The sequence below is a fragment of the Cebus imitator genome, unplaced genomic scaffold, assembly GCF_001604975.1.
Source record: "Cebus imitator isolate Cc_AM_T3 unplaced genomic scaffold, Cebus_imitator-1.0 Scaffold675, whole genome shotgun sequence".
In the NCBI taxonomy this organism is placed as follows: domain Eukaryota; kingdom Metazoa; phylum Chordata; class Mammalia; order Primates; family Cebidae; genus Cebus; species Cebus imitator.
This window is the reverse complement of record NW_016107990.1, coordinates 84859-105733: the sequence shown is the minus strand read 5'-3', so window position 1 is coordinate 105733 and position 20875 is coordinate 84859. Positions and strand designations below refer to the sequence as shown.

Below are 20875 nucleotides of genomic sequence, written 5' to 3'. Positions count from 1 at the left end.
AAAAAAAAAAAAAAAAAAAAAAAAAAAAAAAAAAAAAAGGCAAACAGGAAGACTACATAATTAAAAAAAGGTCTAATACAACAGGAAAATATCACATTCCTAAATATATATGTGCCTAACACTGGATCTCCCAATTCGTAAAGCAATTACTACTAGACCTAAGAAATTAAATAGACAGCAATAAAATAATAGTGGGGGACTTCATTATTCCACTGACAGCACTAGACAGGTAATCAAGACAGAAAGCCAACAAAGAAATAATGGGCTTAACAGACATGTACAGAACATTTTACCCAACAATTCCAGAATATATATTCTATTCATCAATACATGGGCCATTCTCTAAGACAGATCATCTGATAAGCCACAAACCCAGTCTCAACAAATTTAAGAAAATCAAAATTATACAAAGCACTCTATTAGACCACAGTAGAATAAAACTGGAAGTCAACTCCAAAAGGAACCCTCAAAACCATGCAATATGGAAATTAAATAACATGTTCCTGAATGATCAAGTCAAAAATGAAATCAAGATGGAAATTAACAAATTATTTGAAGTTAACGATAATAGTGACACAACCTATAAGAACCTCTGGGATACAGCAAAGGTGGTACTAACAGAAAATTCATAGCATTAAATGCCTACATCAATAAGTCTTAAAGAGCACAGACAATCTAAGGTCACACCTCAAGTAACTAGAGAAACAAGAACAAACCAAACCTAAGCCCAACAAAAGAAAAGAAACAACCAAGATGAGAGCAGAACTAAATGAAACTGAAACAAACAAAACAACGCAAAAGATAAACACACAAAAAGCTGGTTCTTTGAAAGATAAATAAAATTAATAGATGATTAGCAAGATTAACCAAGAAAGAAGAGGGAAGATCCAAATAAGTTTGATTAGAAACAAAATGGGAGATATTATAGCCAATACCACAGAAATACAAAAGATCATTCAAGGCTTCTATGAACACCTTTATGGCCATAAAATAGAAAACTAGAGGAGATGGATAAATTCCTGGAAATACACAACTCTCCTAGATTAAACTAGGAAGAAACAGAAACTCTGAACAGGCCAATAACAAGCAGCAAGACTGAAATGGTAATTAAGGAGTTACCAACAAAAAAGTCCAGGACTAGATGGATTCACAGCTGAATTCTATCAGACATTTAAAGAAGAACTGGTTACCAATCCTATTGACACTATTCCAAAAGATACAGAAAGAAGGAATCCTCCCTAAACCATTCTATGAAGCCAGTATCACCCTAATACCAAAACAAGAAAAGGATATAATAAAAAAAAGAAAACTACAAACCAATATCTCTGATGATCATAGATGCAAAGAAGCCTTAACAAAATACAAGCTAACCAAATCCAAAAGCAGATCGAAAAGAAAATCCACCACGATCAAGTGGCTTTCATACCAGGAATGCAGGGATGGTTTAACATCTGCAAGTCAATAAATGTGATATACCACATAAAAAGAATTAAAAATCATGTGATCATCTCAACAGATGCAGAAAAAGCATTTGACAAAATCCAGCATCCCTTTATGTATGACTAAAACCCTCAGCAAAATCGGTAAAGAAGGAACATACCTTAAGGTAATAAAAGCCATCTATAAAAAGCCCACAGCTAACACTATACAGAATGGGGAAAAGTTGAAAGCATTTCCCCTGAAAACTGGAACAGGACAAGGATACCCACTTTCACCACTTCTATTCAACATAGTACTGGAAGTCCTAGCCAAAACAGACAACAGAAAGAAAAAACAAGCATCCAAATTGACAAAGAGGAAGTCAAACTGCTGCTGTTTGCTGACAACACAATTATATATCCAGAAAATCCTAAAGACTCATACAAAAATCTCCTAGAACTAGTAAATGAATTCATCAAAGTTTCAGGATACAAAATTAATGTATACAAATCAGTAGCCCTGCTATACATCAACAGTAACCAAGCTGAGAATCAAACCAAGAACTCAAACACTTTTATAATAGCTGTTAACAAATTTTATTTGACAAAAAACTAATATCCAGAATCTAAAAGAAACCAAATTAGCAAGAAAAAAAATTATCCCATCAAGTGGGCTAAGGACAGGAACAGACAATTCTCAAAAGAAGATATACAGATGGCCAAGAAACATACGAAAAAGTGCTCAGCACCACTAATGATCAGGGAAATGCAAATCAAAACCACAATGAGGTACTACTTTACTCCTGCAATGATGGCCATAATCAATAATCAAAAATCAAAAAATAATAGATGTTGGTACGAATGTTATGAAAAAGGGAACACTTTTACACTGCTGTGGGAATGTAAACCAGTACAACCACTATGGAAAACAGTATGGAGACTGCTTGAAGAACTAAAAGCAGATTTACCGTTTGATCCCACAATCCCACTCCTGGCTATCTACTCAGAGGAATAAAAGTCATTATACAAAAAATATACTTGCACATACATGTTTACAGCAGCACATTTCACAATTGTAAAAACATGGAACCAGCCCAAATGCCCATCAATCAACAAGTGGATAAAGAAAGTGTGGCATAAATATACCATGGAATACTACTCAGCAATAAAAAGGAACAAAATAATGGCATTTGCAGCAACCTGGATGGTATCGGAGACCATTATTCCAAGTGAAGTAACTCAGGAATGGAAAACCAAACATTGAATGTTCTCATTCGTAAGTGGAAGCTAAGCTATGAGCACACAAAGACATAAGAATGATACAATAAATTTTAAGGACTTGGGGGAAAGGGTAGGAGGGAGGTGAGAAATAAAAGACTACACATTGGGTACAGTGTGTACTTCTCGGGTGATGGGTGCAACAAAATCTCATAAATCACCACCAAGAAACTTATTCATGTAACCAAACACCACCTGTTCCCCCCAAACTTATTGAAATAAGACAAAATTCCAAAAATAAAATAAATATGTATGTCTTAGTAATGTACAGGTGAACCTTAAACAACATGGGTTAAATCAAGTGGGTCTACTTATACACAGATTTTAAGAAATAAACGTACTTTTTAAAGAAAGTAAAAGAATTATCTCACAAGGATTTTAAGATAGCCACCATTAAAATGCTTCAATGGGCAATTACCAACACACTGGAAACAAATGAAAAAAATAGAAAGCCTGAATTAAGAAAGTCTCAGCAAAGATATAGAGGATGCAAATGATGAAATTACAAAATAAAATTGCAATAACCAAAAGCAATGTCAATGGATGGGTTCAATAGCAGAATGGATGTGACAGAAGAAGGAATCAATGTACTAAAAAATAAAACAATAGAAATGTGCCAGTTTGAACAATAGGAAGAAAACAAAGTAAAAAAACCAAACAGAACATTGGTGACTCATGAAACAAAAGATTAACATTTGTATCATCAAAGTTTCAAAAGGAGAGGAGAAAAAGGAAAGAGTGAAAAATAATTTGAAAAAATGTGACTGAAAAGTTCTCAAAAGACATAAACCTACAGATTGAAAAGCCAAGTAAACCCCAAACAGTATAAACTCAAATTAATCCATGCCAATACACATCAAAGTCAAAGTTCTGAAAACTAAAGACACAGAAAAAATCGTGAAAGCACCAACAGAAAAACCACATCTTACCTAGAAGGGAAAAACAACGTAATGGCAGTAAATTTCTCATTTAAAACTATGGAAGCCAGAAGGAACTGGCACAATATTTTTCAGATGCTAAAGAAAAGACTTTTAAACTCAGAATTCTTTATCCAGCAAAAATATTCTGCAGGAATGAAGAAAAAAATAAAAATATTTATAGAGAAAGGAGTATTTCTCACTAGCAGACCTGCTCTAAAAGAATAAAGAAAATTATCTAAGCAGAAAGTAAATGAAAAAAGATCTCGGATAATCCAGGAATCTTGGATAATGAGGAAGGAAAGATGACAGGAGTAAAAATATGTAAAAATAGAACAGATTCCTGTTCCACTTGAGTTTTCCAAATTATGTTTGACTGTTGAAGCAAAAATTATAATGCTGTATAATACAATTCATAATGTATGTAAAGAAAATAAAACTATTAATACACATAAAATGTATATGTAAACATGTGTATAATATACACACACACATATATTAGAAACATATAAAAATGTTAATTAAATGGGGGAGACTAAAGGGAGCAGACATCTCTATACTTACTGGAAGTGATAAAATGTAGCATCACCAAGTAGCACTGTAGTACAGCAGACTGATTTATTACATACGAAATGTAATATCTAGAGTGATGAATGACAAAAAAGCCATACAAAGAGATATATTTTAAAAAACTGAATTCTAAAAAGTATTCAAGTAACCTGCAGGAAAGCCAGAAAAAAAAATGTGACATATCCATGCCATGGAAAACGAACTATATCAGCAATAAAAAGGAATGATTTTTGACATCACAACTTAGATGGATCTCGAGGGCATTATGCTGAGTAAAAAAAGCCAATCTCAAAGGCTATATGCTATACGATTCCATTTATATAACATTCTCAAAATGACAAAATTATAGAGCTGGTTACAAAGGGTGAGGGATGGTGGAGGGCAGTGGATGTGTGTGTGACTATAAAGAGGCAGTACAGGGATATGATTGCGGTGATGGAATAATCCTGTATCCTGATTGCCATGTTGGTTACATGTTATCTACATGTGATAAAATGCCAAAGAACTATACTCACTTTACACCAGTGTCAATGTACTGGTTTTAATATTGTTCTATAGTTACATAAGATGGAACTAATAGGGGAAACTTGGTGAATGGTACAGTAAACATGGTACTTCTCTTTACTATGTTTACAACTTCCTGTGAATTTATAATTATTTCAAAATAAAAAGTTTAAAAGGTAAAATAATTTTGTGAATTATTTAAGAGCTCACTAATAGGTACATCATATCTGTAAGTATTTTTCTTTTGTCTAACAGAAAAATTATAGAAACTTTATTCATAATAGATAAAAACTGAACATAAGAAACCAATCTGAAAAAGGCTATATGACATTCTGAAAAAATTAAAACCATGGAGACAGTAAAAAGTTCAGTGGGTTGCCAGGGGCTGGAGAAGAAAAAGGGAGGAATAGGCAGAATGCAGAGGATTTTTAGGGCAGTGAAAATATTCTATATGACACTAGAATGGTGGATACCTGCCATTGTGCATTTATCCAAACCCATAGAATGTACAACACCAAGAGTGGACCCTAATGTAAACTCTAGACTTTGGGTGATGATGATGTCTCAATGAAGTCTCAACAATTGTAGCAAATGTACCAGTCTGGTGGGAATGTGGATAATAGAGAATGCTATACACTCATGGGGATGAGGGTGTGTGGGATATCTGTACCTTTCCCTAAGTTTTGTTGTTGAACCTAAAATTGCTCTTAAAAAATGAAGTATTTTGAAAAAAAATGGAAACCACATGCTCATGAACAGGTGATTAAATACACTGTGATATGGTCATACAATGGAATACTACTCAGCAATTAAAGGAATGCAATACTAATATACACAGTATATGAGTTTCAAAAAATTAAGCTGAGAGAAAGAAGCTAGATTCGAGAGTACATAATACTTCCATTTATAGGCGCAGTGTGAAGCAGCAGCAGCAAGAACAACCCCCAGACAATGAAAGCTCGCTCACTGCTGTATCCCACTTCCAGCACCTACCTATGTCCTGCAACCATCGCCACCAGCGTTCCCAAGACAAAGGTAAAGGGGATGCTGAAGGAGATAAAGCCCCGGTGAGGGACAAATCACTGAGAAGATCTGCGAGGTTGTCGGCTAAACCTGTTCCTCCAAAGCCAGAGACCAAGCCCAAAAAGGCACCTGCAAAGAATGGAAAGAAGGGACCCAAAGGAAAAACGGGAAAAGCTGACACTGGCAAGGAGGAGAATAAGCCTGCAGAAAATGGAGATGCCAAACAGACCAGGCACAGAAAGGGGGGGGTGATGGAGATGCCGAGTGAAGCATGCGCATTTTTGATAACTGTGTTCTTCTGGTGACTGTACAATTTGAAATACTGTTTTGTATATGTGTGCGTGTGTTTTTTTTTTGTTAGAGTCTCGCTCTGTTGCCCAGGCTTGAGTGCAATGGTGCGATCTCCACCCACTGCAGCATCTGCTGCCTGTGTTCAATCTATTCTCCTGCCTCAGCCTCTTGGATAGTTGGGAATACAGGCATCTGGGATTACTGGCACCCGCCACCATACCCAGCTAATTTTTGTATTTTTAGTAGAGACAGTGTTCCACCATGTTGGCCAGGCCGGTTTTGAACTCCTGAACTCAAGTGAGCTGCCTGCCCCAGCCTCCCAAGGTGCTTTTGTTGTTTTAGGGGGAAGGGGCATATGTCACCAATAGAATGCCTCCAAAGCTGGACTGATGTGGGGAAAACACCTTTCCCTTCTAGTTTTGAGAGACTTTTTCTTGGCTCTCAGGAGAGATTCCCTGACTTAGACACACATGGCCTCCTTCACACAAAAGCCTTGTGTGATGGAAAACCAAATTTATTTTCACGTTCTTTTCTCCATTTCCACCTTTCAGCATAGACTTAACTCCCTTATCCAGACACCTGTTGGGCCCTGAACCCCAATAATTGGTTATCAGTATGTCAGGCAATCTGCACTTTCCAGTGATACTACTGAGATGGAGCCCCTGCTAAAAACAGCAGTTCCGTTTCTAGATTGTGAATCCTCAGATAATTCTGCCATTTTCATTTCACTTCCTGAGTCAGAGTTGGCTCTTGAAAGTTGTTAAAGAACATGCTAAATGTGAAATGTCAACCTTCACTCTAAACTTTCCCTGTTCAGAGTATGAAGACTTCATTGGGTTTATAGTGGCTTTATGATTTTTGGTAGTCCACTGAAGAAGGGAGTTTGAAAGTTGTTGTATGTATACTGTTAATGATTGTCTGCTCATGTCCTGCCTGAAATACCATGATTATTTATGGAAAATATCTTTAAGAAAGCTGGATACATTTTGGCTTAGGAAAAAAATCCATTTATACAATATTCCAGAATAGATAAAACTTAGTGATGAAGAATAGCTGTTAGATGTAGGGAGAGACTTTTACCAAAAAGGGACAGCCAGAAGTTTTCTAGGGTGATGGGACTGTTTGTTTCCTGTTCTGTAAATGTGTTAAAGCTCACAGAACTTATTTAAAAAGTCACTCTTGAGCTGGGCACGGTGGCTCACACCTGTAATCCTAGCATTTTGGGAAGCTGGGGCAGACAGACCACTTGAGGTCAGGAGTTTGAGGCCAGCCAGGCCAACATGGTGAAACCCCTGTCTCTACTAAATACACAAAAATTAGCTAGGCATGATGGCAGGCACCTACAACACCAGCTACTCAGGAGGCTGAGGCCCAAGAATCACCTGAAAATGGGAGGCGGAGGCTGCAGTGAGCTGAGATCATGCCACTGCACTCTAGCCTGGGCAACAGAGTGAGATACCATCTTAAAAAAAAAAAAGTCAGTTTTACTGTATATAAATTTTAAAAATAAAAATCATTTCCCATCACAATTTTTCAAAGTGTATTCTAGTCTCAGTTCTGTTACCACCTATATAACACTTGAAGTAGCTTCACACCCTTAGTTTTGCTTTGCAAAATAAAAGGGGATAATCAAATGACTTCTGAAGCCTTTTCTTATTCTAAAACCTGTTCCTATTCCATGTTTCTGTTACACTTTTATTATTTTAGAATTAACAAGGAACACAAAATAGTTTAATGCACCGAAGTAGACTCTATAAACTTCCTTCAGATAGTATGGCCTGGCTTGCAATACTCTTGTTATTGGTTTTATGTGATGTTTTATGGGCTCTAAACATTTGACCTTACTTGGTAGCTCTGTGTAGATGATCATTAGATAGCACTCTCATCTTTGGAATAATCAGGTTTCTGACTATAAGAGCTGTACAAGATTTCTATTTCCTGACCAGGCATGATGGCTCACGCCTATAATCCCAGCACTTTGGGAGGTCGAGGAGGGTGGATCACTTGAGGTCAGGAGTTTTGAGACCAGCCTGGCCAACATGGTACAACCTCATCTCTACTAAAAATACAAAATTAGCTAGGCATGGTGGCACCTGTAATTCAGCTACTCGCCTTTAAGCCCAGGAAGCTAAGGTCAGAGCACTGCTTGACCCCCGGAGGTGAAGGTTGCAGTGAGCTGAGATTCACCATTGCATTACAGCCTGGGCAACAAGTGAGACTCTGTCTCAAGAAAAAAAAAAAAATTCTATTTCCTTTATCATATCAGACGTTGTCTATAGTTTGCTGTAAAAAAAAGTATGTGAACTGCCATTTCTGCTAGCCAAATGATGCCCACTGTTATTAATTTTTATAAGACATATGGTATTCATATTACTGGAGGAAAAGCAAGCCATTTTTACCGAATTCATTCAATAGAATCAAAAACTTTTTTTTAACCCTACACAGAAAATCTGGAGTCCCCAAATCTTTTGCAATCCTTAATTTCTCCGATAGGAGAGCTTCAGACTAGCAACATTTCATACTGCCAAATCTTATATTAAAATGTTCTGTTTATATATAAGAATGAGCAAAGCTATTGAAGAAGTTCATACAATTTAAGAATCAAATCTAACAACTTCATTAAAAACCCTCATTGCAATTAGCAAGTTTTCATTTACATTTTTTTGGATTCTTTTTAAAAGAAATAAAAAGACGCAAGAGCAAATTATTGTCTTTTGCAACAATACTCTCAATTTTGTACAGCAGAATAATTTTTGAATATTTATGAAAATCATCCAAATTTCTCACATTAAGAATTAAGGAAAAAAAGGTGGCATATATATGCTAATGAAATATTCAATAACTATTTGAATATTTATACTTGGTACTATTTTTCTCTGATAACAAATAACTGGGCAACTCAAGTTAGACTGATCTTACAAATGCAGGCCAACAGATTCTGCAATTCTCCTTTATTACCTATATTTCTATTTTTTAAAAAATCTGAATCAACCCATTTAATTCTTTCAACTACAACATGAAGAAATAAAACGAAGCCCTGAGCTACATTTAATCATTTAATTGTTAAGTGGCCATACACCTGCAAAAGAAAAAAACCAATCAATATTTCCATATAATTCTATCACCATGTTAAACTTTAAAAAATAACTTGGTCAGGAAGGAAGCTATAAATCAACTTTATTTCCTGGGTGTTTAGATCACACACACAAATATACACATACATATATATACACATAAGTCAACAGCTCCACATTTCCCTTATTGCCATCCTGAGGTTTACTGAATATGACATTAAAGAGTTTCTCAAATGTCCATAGGTCTAAGAACTTATTTCATTTTTAGAAAATATCCTGGTACAGAAACCAGACTATATAGAAACAAATCTACATGAATACTAAATAATCAATAGCTAGGAAAAACACTTAATTTAATGCTAACCAATTTGTCAACATGACTTGTTTAAAAAAGTTACTGTTTCAGCAAGTTATTTATTAAAATAGTTTAAAAATTAAAAAGCTTTGTGTATTAAAACCATGCCTTCTGAATCACAAGGCTATACACGTGTACAAAGGGAATGTTTTAATATGAACGGGACACCAGCCTGGAAGTCTGGCTTGCTTGCAATTGACTCTAGATCAAGAATTCTTTAAGCCTAAAGTCAAACAAGGGAAACTCACAAATCACAGGAAAAAGCCCAGTCATCTTGAAAAATTCTAAACCCTCAGTTAAATGTCATAACTTTTTTATGAACACTAAGTCACAGTGGGCCAATGAGAAACTAACGGAAATCCTTAAAACTGACTACAGTCTGGGTTAGCAAGAGACAATCATATAATAGGTACAATTTAATGAAACTGTTTGTGTTAGGAGTTTGAAGTTTCCAGGAAACTAGCTCCTGAGTTATCTCAAAACCAAAACCAAAAAATCAATTAGTATGAAGTGGCCTCTTCATCTTTTCCTTTAAAGCACCATTAAAAAGTGGCCGAAAGAAACCTTTGCATATGTTTTGAAGTCATATACAAAGCTGAGAATTAAAAACTAGCTCTGTTCAAGTCTGCATCAAATATCATTTTGAATTCCACGGATCTGTGATGGCATGAGAATGGGTATGCAATAAGAGGTGGAGGTCTGTAGGGCGGGGAATACGGAAAGAATGTCAGCAGCTGGGCAAGAGAACCTTAAAATGGACTCTTAAGAAAAACAGACTTCAGGAATGATATAATACACTTTTCTTCTCTAAAATAAGTCAAATCTCGTAACGTTGCTTTCAAATTTTGTTGTATAGCAACTCCATCCTTTGTTGTTTTTCTTATTTGATTAGAACCATCTGGGAGATCCTCCTTTCTTTTACTAGTTCTATAGAATACATGCAGTTAATCATCTTAAAAAAACTTTTAATATATAATAACAATTGGAGATTTTATTAACGATCGAATTTTCATATACGCAGAGAAAGCATCATCTATCATGTAACCTAGAAAGTCGGTTCTTTATAAAGGAAAGAATTTGGGGAAAAAAATTATAAAAGAAAAACTGCTCACACCCACATACTAGTTTTAAAATTGTTTTCTTTCCAATTAAAAAAATACTAAAAAGTTGTAGCTCTACAACTACAAAGTGGAAATAAATAAAAAAGAAAACTCACTGCAATAAAGGCAATGAAATAATTAAATAATTTTATGTTAAGCTTCCCATGCTTATTTATTCATTTGTATTCAAAGTATCCTTTTAAGTTAACTGTTTGAAATTTTCCTGGGTTCACCTATAATTTATGAATACTTTACTATAAAGTATGATTTCTCTTTGCATTATTTAATCAGGATAAAGTATGGTATTGATAAACACAAGATATTAAAAATCAATTATACTTATTCCTAATCCAGGAATAAATGAAAACCAAAATCAAATTAACTCATAGACTTTATTACTTCCTTTCCTCTTTGTTACTGCTGTTTATATAGCTGTAGCATTACTACTTTCATACTAGAAAATGTTTGTTTCTCCTGCTTGGATTTTTTCATAAATCTCTGAATGCTCACTTTCTCACACAACAGTACTTCATCGAAGGATGTAATTAGTCCCACTAAAGCAAGAACACATGATAAACTTTTGGATGAGAATTAGAGTCACTTAGTCTAGCCCAGCTGCATGACCAATTCAATCTGGTCATGTATACAATGAAAAGAATAATATTTAACCCACAGGAGTACGGTGATGAGGCTCACATGAGATTAACGTATGTAAAAGAGCTTTGAAATGTTTACAGTGCCATACAAATGTGAGGGTCTCAGTCTCTTCCTCTGTCATATGGGAGGATTCAATACAGTGATCTCTAAAGGCTTAACTTGAAACTAAAAATTCCTAGCTAGTCACATGTGAAGCACATTTTAAAAATCTACTGATATAATTGTATTGTTGTAAGGGACTTAGGGAATAATGAAGTCAACCTTCTTATCTTACAAAATGTGTGAAAACAGGTTAAGATACTTGTGGAGCACAGGAGTCAGTAGCAAAGTTGGGAATTGAAAGGACGCAGATCTGAGCCCCACCTCAAAGTCCTTTCTGTCATATGTTGCTGTTCACAATTCTGTGAATTTAAAATCTCATAGGGTCATGTATAAATATTATTTTGGTGAGATGATTTAACTGCTAATAGTGGAATTCAGAATGTTTACAAATGACGCTTAATAGCAAAAGCAGCTCAGACTAAACTGTCCAGCTATTCGTTTGGTTTGTGTGGTATTAAATTTTAAGTTGGCCAGGTGCAGCAGCTCATGCCTGTAATCCCAGCACTTTGGGAGGCTGAGGTGGGCGGATCACAAGGTCAGGAGATCGAGACCATCCTGGCTAAGAGGATGAAACCCTGTCCCTACTAAAATTAAAAAAAAAAAAACCCTAAAATATTAGTCAGGTGTGGTGGCACACGCCTGTAGTCCTGGGGAGGCTGAGGCAGGAGAATCGCTTGAACCCAGGAGGTGAAGGTTGCAGTGAGCCAAGATCGCACCACTGCATTCCAGCCTAGGGAACAGAGCGAGACTCCATCTGAAAATACATAAATAAATAAAATTTAAATCAACAGACATGATGTAAACCCTATCTAACCTCTCCCAATACATGGTTTTGAATCTGCTTTTGGTACTTACTAGCTATGTGATCTTGGGCAATTTACTTATTTCTTTGTTTTAAAGATGAGGGATAACACCAAGTATGTTAGTTACCTGGCTGTCATAAATTAAATAAGTTAGTTCATATTAAGTCCTTACAACAATGTCTAGTACATAGTAAGTGCTTACAAATGCTAGTCCCCGTCTCTAATCTTCCAAACTTTTGAGGAATAGAGAACACTCTCCCCGTTTTTACTTCATCAGAAAGTAAATGAAATAAATTCGTTAAATGAAAGTAAATTCCTTAAATGAAATACATATGATCTCCATCCTCTACTTCAGTAATCAGCAGTTGCATAACAACTAAACCTAAATAAAACAGGGAATATTGTGATATAATGGAAGGCAAATATGATTTGGATTCAACAGATATGAGTCTGAATCCCACCTTAATTCTTTAAGAGCTTCTGACCTCAAGCAATTTACCAAAACTCACAAAACTTTTCAGGTTAAAATGAGATTGCGATCTAGCTTTTTATCATTTTGTCTTTCATATTAACAGTTAAGTTGCAAATAGTTTGAAAAGGGCATGTCTTATTCATCTTTGTCTTCTCCATACTACTATGGCAAGGTTTAAAATTATTGGATTTTTGCTGGAATAAGACAGGAGATTAATAAAAGCGATTCAAGACTTGAATAAACATGTTACATTATGGAAAGAAAAAGTACAAACCTGGTTTAACTGGCTCCAACTCTGAGCATTATGTCATTGCTTTCTTTTCTTTCCTTACAAATGGATCTCCAGTATCCTTTTCCTATTAGAAGATGCAAAGTAGAGAAGATATATTAACGAAGGGCATTTGAATCATTCTTTAAAACTAAGCATTCTTTAATTCACTATAAGGCAGAATCAAACTCTTATTATTCTATTTGATGAACCTGTTTTTAAGCTATAAAATAACTAAGAGGTGTTTTAATTGGTTAATACAGCAGAAACATTATAGGCTTACGTAGCCAAAAAGTAAACATATATTGCATTAAAATAAATTTGTTCATTACTTCAAAAAATTACTTTTCAAATAATAGCAATACCTCTGTTAAAGATAACTTCATTCAGGAGTTGCATGAAGCAGTGTAGTTTATTATAATACATTATACAAAAATACTTCTGGTTCCTTAACCTTTTGGGTACAAGATGAGTGGTGAGTTATATAAAACTCTGATAATCCAAAAGAAGCTATAAATTTTATCCTCATAAATACATATATACATGTCTGTGTCTTGCATATAATTTTAGTTGAGTCACGAAACCCAGTCATGTACCCTGTGGATCTCTAAAACCTGTTGGTAGACTGAAGGTAATCTCTCCTGAGTTTTTAAAAACAGACTTGTAGAATTTAAAAACTTTTAAGCATTTTAGGAATCATCTAATGCACACTGCTAGAAGAAAAATCAAGAAATAGTGATCCAGAGAGATGAAAAAGATTAAATAAGGCCACACTGTACTCAAGAAGAGAGAGATGTTCAACTACCATATTAATCCACATAAGACTGATTATGCAAAATTTAGTGTAAATCAGTGCCTTCGAGTCAGAGTAATTCTCACAATAAAACCAGAATAGGAGACTTCACAGTGCCTAGTACATAGAAGCTCATGAAATGATATGAATTAAAAAATATTTGTCTATTTGATAAAATATAAAAACACAATTTCCAAGTAAATGAAATATTTTCCAGCTGGACAAAATAAGTGGCAAACTTAAACATTTATTATGTACTATATAACGTTATATAATACCCTACTATTCAAGGATGCTTAGTTTTAAAAAGTGATTCAAGGCTGGGTGTGGTGGCTCAAGCCTGTAATCCCAGCACTTTGGGAGGCCGAGGAGGAAGGATCATGAGTTCAAGAGATCAAGACCATCCTGGCCAACATGGTGAAACCCCGTATCTACTAAAAATACAAAAATTAGCTGGGCGTGGTGGTGTGCACCTGTAGTCCCAGCTACTTGGGAGGCTGAGGCAGGAGAATCACTTGAACTGGGAGGTGGAAGTTGCAGTGAGCCAAGATCGTGCCGCTGCACTCCAGCCTGGTGCCTGTCAACAGAGTGAGACTCTGTCTCAAAAAAAAAAAAAAAAAAGGCAATTCAAAAAGGATAAATTTGTCCTTCTTTTAAGAGTAATTAGGCAAAGACATAGAGCTTTTTCCTTCCCAGTTTTCTTTTTGCATTGCTCTTTTTCCCTTTCCTCCTAGGGTTCAGTGTTTTGCCCACTTCACACTCTACTCACATTTTCTGTATTCCTCTCAGGACTGGGAGGAACAGAAATGAATACCCTGAATCCTGGCCTTTCACCTGAGCCTCTGACTCCTATATCCAGTTGTTTGTTGGAAGTTTCCAATTGAAGGTACTGTAGACAAAAACTCAGAATATCCAGGCCGGGCGCGGTGGCTCAAGCCTGTAATCCCAGCACTTTGGGAGGCCGAGGTGGGTGGATCACGAGGTCAAGAGATCGAGACCATCCTGGTCAACATGGTGAAACCCCGTCTCTACTAAAAATACAAAAAATTAGCTGGGCATGGTGGCACGTGCCTGTAGTCCCAGCTGCTAGGGAGGCTGAGGCAGGAGAATTGCCTGAACCCGGGAGGTTGCGGTGAGCCGAGATCGCGCCATTGCACTCCAGCCTGGGTAACAAGAGTGAAACTCTGTCTCAAAAAAAAAAACAAAAAAACAAAAAAAACTCAGAATATCCAAAACTGTTCATCTTTTCCTAAAATCTGTTCCTTTTTAAAAGTCCCTGTCATCGCAGAACAACAGCCCCTTAACTTCTCAAGCCAAAAGCCTGGCAGTAATCTCACATTTTACCAGTCATCTTCAATTCTTATTGATTTCTACTTTAAACACTTTCCAAGTCTATTTCTTCAACTTCATCCAAGTTATCTCTCAATATGACCAAATGAGGAAACTAACTCATCTTCCCATCTCTACTCTTAACCTACCTCAAATTTATTTACATACTTTTGCCAACGTAATTGGTTTAAAATAAAAATTTTGTTACATCAAGCACTATCATATATCAAACCCTCATTATGTCAAAGTCTTCAATAGCAACCCAGCACTAACAGAATAAAGTCCCTTATTCAAAGAATAAATGTCTAAGCATGACATATGAAGTCCTCATCTCTATCTCTTCAGCTTGATTTCCTATCCCCCACTTTATTGCTCGACAGCCATACTGAACTATTTGTCAATCCCATGTATTCTCATGCTGTTCTCTTTGCCAGTATATCTTTACCTACCTTCCACACACGGGAAATTCTTACTTATTCAGGTACAAGCTCACTTTCTCTGGAAACCCTGACCACAGCATACTTCTCTACACCACCAAGCTCACACATCATTGCAACAAGCACTCAGGAGATATTTAACTGAATATTAATGAAACTAAGCAAACTAATGACAAAGCAGCTGATAATTTATATACATAAAACCACTGAGAAGGGAAACTAATGAATTTTAGTAAGTCTTTTTGGAGAAAATGTCTTAACCTGGGGAATCCAAGGAGTAATTGTTTAGATTGTTGAAGAGGGGAAATAAAAGTATTTGAATGAGTAAAACAGAGATGGAAATGAATACACTCACAGGAGGCTAAGAAGACATGTATTGCAAGGTTTGGAGGGGCAGTAAACAGCAAATATAAATTAACAAATGTAGCTATCCTTCTAAAGAGGCTTAGATACTACAACCACTGATTCACCAAAGACCTTCAAACATTTTTTTCTGAAACCATGTGGCATGGCAAAGTTGACATTTAGGTACTACCCTCTACCTCCATTAGAGATTCATTAGAGAAATGTTTTCATCTTTTAGTCACTTCCCTGCATTCTTCAGGCATAAGAAGGTCTCCCCACTTTAATTTAGCACTTACTGATGAACTTTACATAAAATTCTCAAATTATAACACATCTCTATATTGCATAATAGTTTATTGAAATTGAAATAAGTTAACATAAGACTCTCTTTCAAAAAGGTCAAAGGCTGGTTAATCTTATAACACAGTCTTTAATACTAGAATATCAGGTTGCTTCGCATTAGCAGGGAAAGTGAAAATATAATATGCTTGATGTTCAACTCACAGAGGATTTCAGCTGCAAATATTTTGCTTTCTAAATGCCATATAATTAAAAAGCATCCATCCTTAAACTTAGATATATGGCCTGGTGCAGTGGCTCATGCCTGTAATCCCAGCACTTTGGTAGGCTGAGGCAGGCGGATCACCTGGGGTTACAAGTTTGAGACCAGCCTGGTCAATATGGTGAAACCCCGTCTCTGCTAAACATACAAAAATCTGGGCATGGTGGCCGGCTCCTGTAATCCCAGCTACTCAGGAGGCTGAGGCAGAAGAATTCCTTGAACCCAGGAGGTGGAGGTTACAGTGAACCAAGATGGTGCCACTGCATTCCAGCCTGGGCGACAGAGTCAGACTCCGTCTCAAAAAGGAAAAAAAAACAAACAAACCCCACTTTAATACAGAAGTCATAGTGCAGAAGAATAAATCTTTGAGGTATATCCATGTGAAGAGTGAATATTACGGTCATCTACCAAAATAAGGAGGAAAAGATGCTATCACAATTACTTTTTTTTTTTTTTTGGACGAAGTCTCATTCTTTTGCCCAGGCTGAAGTGCAGTGGCATAATTCAGCTCACTGCAAACTCTGCCTCCCAGGCTCAAGTGATTCTCCTGCCTCAGCTTCCCAAGTAGCTGGGATTACAGGAATCCAGTATCATGCCCAGCTAATTTTGCTTTGTTTTTTTGAGATAGAGTCTCACTCTGTCACCCAGGCTGGGGTGTAGTCCACGATCTTAGCTCACTGCAGCCTCCATTTCCCAGGTTCAAGCGAGTCTCCTACCTCAGCCTCCAGAGTAGCTAGGATTACAGGTGATCACCACCATGCCCAGCTAATTTTTGTATTTTTAGAAGAGATGGAGTTTCACCATGTTGGCCAGACTGGTCTCGAACTCCTGAACTCAAGTGATCCACCCCGCCTTGGCCTCCTAGAGTGTTGGAATTACAGGCATGAGCCACCGCACCTGGCTAATTTTATATTTTTAGTAGAGATGGGGTTTCACTATGTTGGCCAGGCCAGTCTCTAACTCCTTACCTCAAGTGATCTAACCGCCTCAGCCTCCCAAAGTGCTGAGATTACAGGCATAAGCCACCTTGTCTAGCTTTTTTTTTTTTTGAGACAGAGTCTTGCTTAGTTGCTCAGGCTGGAGTGCAGTGCTGTGATCTTTTTTTGAGACAGAGTCTCGCTTAGTTTCCCAGGCTAGAGTGCAGTGGTGTGACCATCGATCACTGACTGCAGCCCTCACCTCCCAGGCTCAACCAATCCTACCACCTCAGCCTCTCTGGTAGCTAGTACCACAGGTACATATCACCATGCCAGACTAATTTTTTCTATTTTTTTTGTAGAGATAGTGTCTTGTTACCCAGGCTGGATAACTACTCTTAATAACATGAAATTTGCTGTTTGTGGTAAAGACAGAAAGCATTCACCTTAATACCTTAGTTAGAAGACCACAGAATCAGTCAGAAGATCAGGTAAGAAACATAAACAGCACAAACAAATCAGCCGCTTCGAACTGAAGAATCTCTAAATGTAGGTCTGTATCACTTTTATTTAAGCATTTAACTAAACAGCCCTACAGGACAATAACCAAGGCACATCTTCTATACCAAGGACGAAGGTGATTAGAAAACAGATACACGCTAACAAGCACAGAATCTCTTTGGAGTGTAATAGGCAGTGCATGGGGTTGAATGTCAGTGTGTCCTTGACTTTGTAAATGCCAATTCCCTGCTTTCAGGTTTTCAGACAGTAAAACGTGAGCTGTAAAGCTGAATGTTAATTTTCAACATAACACTGATGATATGTCAGAAAGTATGGGTAATTCTCATTCTCACATAATACCTATCATTTTAAAACACCCCTACTGATATGAACCAACATTCGTGAATGAAAGGTTAAAAAATGCTTTTGAGCTGTCATATTCAAGCAAATTGACAGATATGAATTTACACACACATACTAGTCTTCGATTATGAAATCTCCTCACACATAAACACTATGATAAAATAAATTTCTTTAAGAGAACAGGCACTGATAATGTTGCAAGCTTGCTAAAGAGAATACCATCAACCATAAAAGAAATTGGCGGCCCACCAATATGATGCTGACAACCCTATTATGCTCAAGTGTGCTACAGATGATCATTTAGATACTGTCAGTCATTTTCACCTGTACTTCTCCAATATTCCATTTTATGAAACACCTTCTGACTTAAGGAATATGGAATCATCCATCTGATCTAAAACAGCAAACTCTTTTCATCTTGTATGCATTTATTTTTCACTAAGAAGAGTTATATATTTCTCGTGATCATAATTTCAAGTATAAATTAGGACTAATGCCTACACTGTAAAAATATAAGGGTTATTTTGAGCAGCAGATTTTCTACACATGCACACACACATTGATTCTTGTTATCTGTGGTAATTATGGTCTATTCATTTGCCACAAATACTGAATTAGTGAACACTGAACAATTGCTCCTAGAGAAAATGAAGAAGAGGGTTAGGTTTCTAGGAGCCTCTGGTCACAACATTTTCATCAACCAGCCAATACATAACCTTGTTTTATCTGTATTTCTGTTTAAAGATACTGTACTTAATATACAGGCTATTAACACTAAAATCATGGCTGACAGCATAACTCGTGATTGAGAAAAGCTTTTCTAACACACGTATTTCTTGCATAGATATATCACAGCTTTTGTGCACTTCGGAATACTACATAGCACTTTGGCACAACACTGGTGGCCATTTGCTTAAAAAAGCAAAATTACTAAAAAATGCACAGGAAATGTGAAAAATGTGGCATTAAGTAAACTGCAAAAGAGATGCTTGTTTATAGTAGGAGAGCCAAAACAAGAAGGCAGAGTATCACCTTGTTCAATTACAGCTGAGAATTTGTACATTGGGTGACTCAAATTTGTTACCACTCCTAGCATGCCTGCAAATTATTACAAAAGCTCCACAAGTACTGATTTAGGGATTACAAATAAATTTTAGAAAGTAGGCTGATCTGCAAGTATGCAATTGGTGAATAATGAGGATTAACTATGTATGTGTATGTATGTGCATACTTACATATATATATAGAGAGAGAGAGACAGACAGAGAGTCATATATATGAACTTGTGACACATGACATATTTAGCAGGAAAGGCAAGTTATAGAACTCCCTAGTGTAAGATTCTCTTGTGGTCCAGTTCTGTATTTCCACTTGGTATGATGAATATTCTACCTGAATGAACTATTAGCACTTCAAACTTAAAACACTAAGCTCTTCATATACCCTTATTCCAAACCTGTCTTCTGCTATATGACTTCAATCCTGGCATCATCACATCTCCTCAAGTCATTATGACTATCTCCCTTCTCCATATCCTAGCCAGGCACCAAATCATGTTGGGTTCTTCCCCTGAAATATCTCTTAAACTTATCTCCCCTTGCCTAAAACCACTATTCTTACCACCAAGTGCCCTTCTAATTACTCGAATCATTGGCAGAGTTTACTGACTTCCCTCTTTATCCCATACTCCTAAAATGTTACTGTCACTATTCTTTTTTAAAAACCCAAACCTAGGCTGGGCATGGGGGCTCACACCTATAATTCCAGCACTTGGGAAGCCAAGGTGGGCAGATCCAGAGATCAAGAAATCAAGACCATCCTGGCTAACGTGGTGAAACCCCGTCTCTGCTAAAAATACAAAAATTTTTGTATTTTTTACAGTGGTGTGTGCCTGTAGTCCCAGCTACACAGGAGGCTGAGGCAGGAGAATTGCTTAAACCCAGGAGGCAGAGGTTGCAGTGAGCTGAGATTGTGCCACTGTACTCCAGCTTGGCGACAGAATGAAACTCTGTCCCAAAAAAACTAAATTAAATTAAATTTTAAAAAATAAATAAATAAAATAAAACCAAAATATAATCATATTATTCACTTCCTGGTACCTATGTAATAAGCATCAAATTTCTTGATATGATATGTATGTCCATTCATGGTCTGGCACCAAGCCATCTTTTTAGACTCACATACTGACACTCATACCTGACAATCTGTACATTCCAGCCACAGTAATCTTTTTCCCCTTCTTTGGATATACCACGCTTTTTAAAGCCCTTTTATACATGTTAGTTCTCCAACTAGAAATGCTCTTTCCGTTCTCTACTTGACCTTAAAGCTTCTGCCAATGCTACTGCCTCTTTGAAGACCCTCCAACTCTGGCCACGTTGGTCACTGTCTTCCATGTGCTTCCACAGTATTTTCACACACTTTTATTATAGAATACTTAAACATAGTTATAATTACTAAGAGAGAATGTGCAAGAATGTAAAAGGTTAGCTAAATATTGATTACTATTATAAATAGGTAATGTGGATTCATTATATCATTCTCCAGTACATGTTCAATTTCCATTATAAGTAAAAAATATAGACACAGAAAACATTTGTCTATGATTAATTGAAACTCTGATTTATGTATGACTGTAAAAAAAACAGGGCATTACTTTATTTCCCCCAACACAAAATGTTCAGAGGTAGATAGTCTGGGATTAGTAAAGAGGCTGAAGGGGGGTCATAAAGTCCAAGGCTCGCTCTTTTTTTTTTTTTTTTTTTGAGACAGAGTCTTGCTCTGTCACCCAGGCTG

General features: G+C 36.5%; 1 protein-coding gene and 1 pseudogene across 1 annotated transcript in view; one reads left to right on the top strand and one right to left on the bottom strand.

The window, feature by feature from the left end:
- PEAK1 (pseudopodium enriched atypical kinase 1) overlaps positions 1–20875 on the bottom strand; it is a 239132-nt gene that overhangs the window by 147491 nt on the left and 70766 nt on the right. Inside the window, exon 2 of the mRNA XM_017518363.2 lies at positions 12839–12920. The gene's annotated coding sequence lies outside the window, so the exon portion shown is untranslated. The remainder of the gene's footprint in view (positions 1–12838; positions 12921–20875) is intronic.
- Positions 5669–5978, top strand: LOC119469483 (annotated as a pseudogene).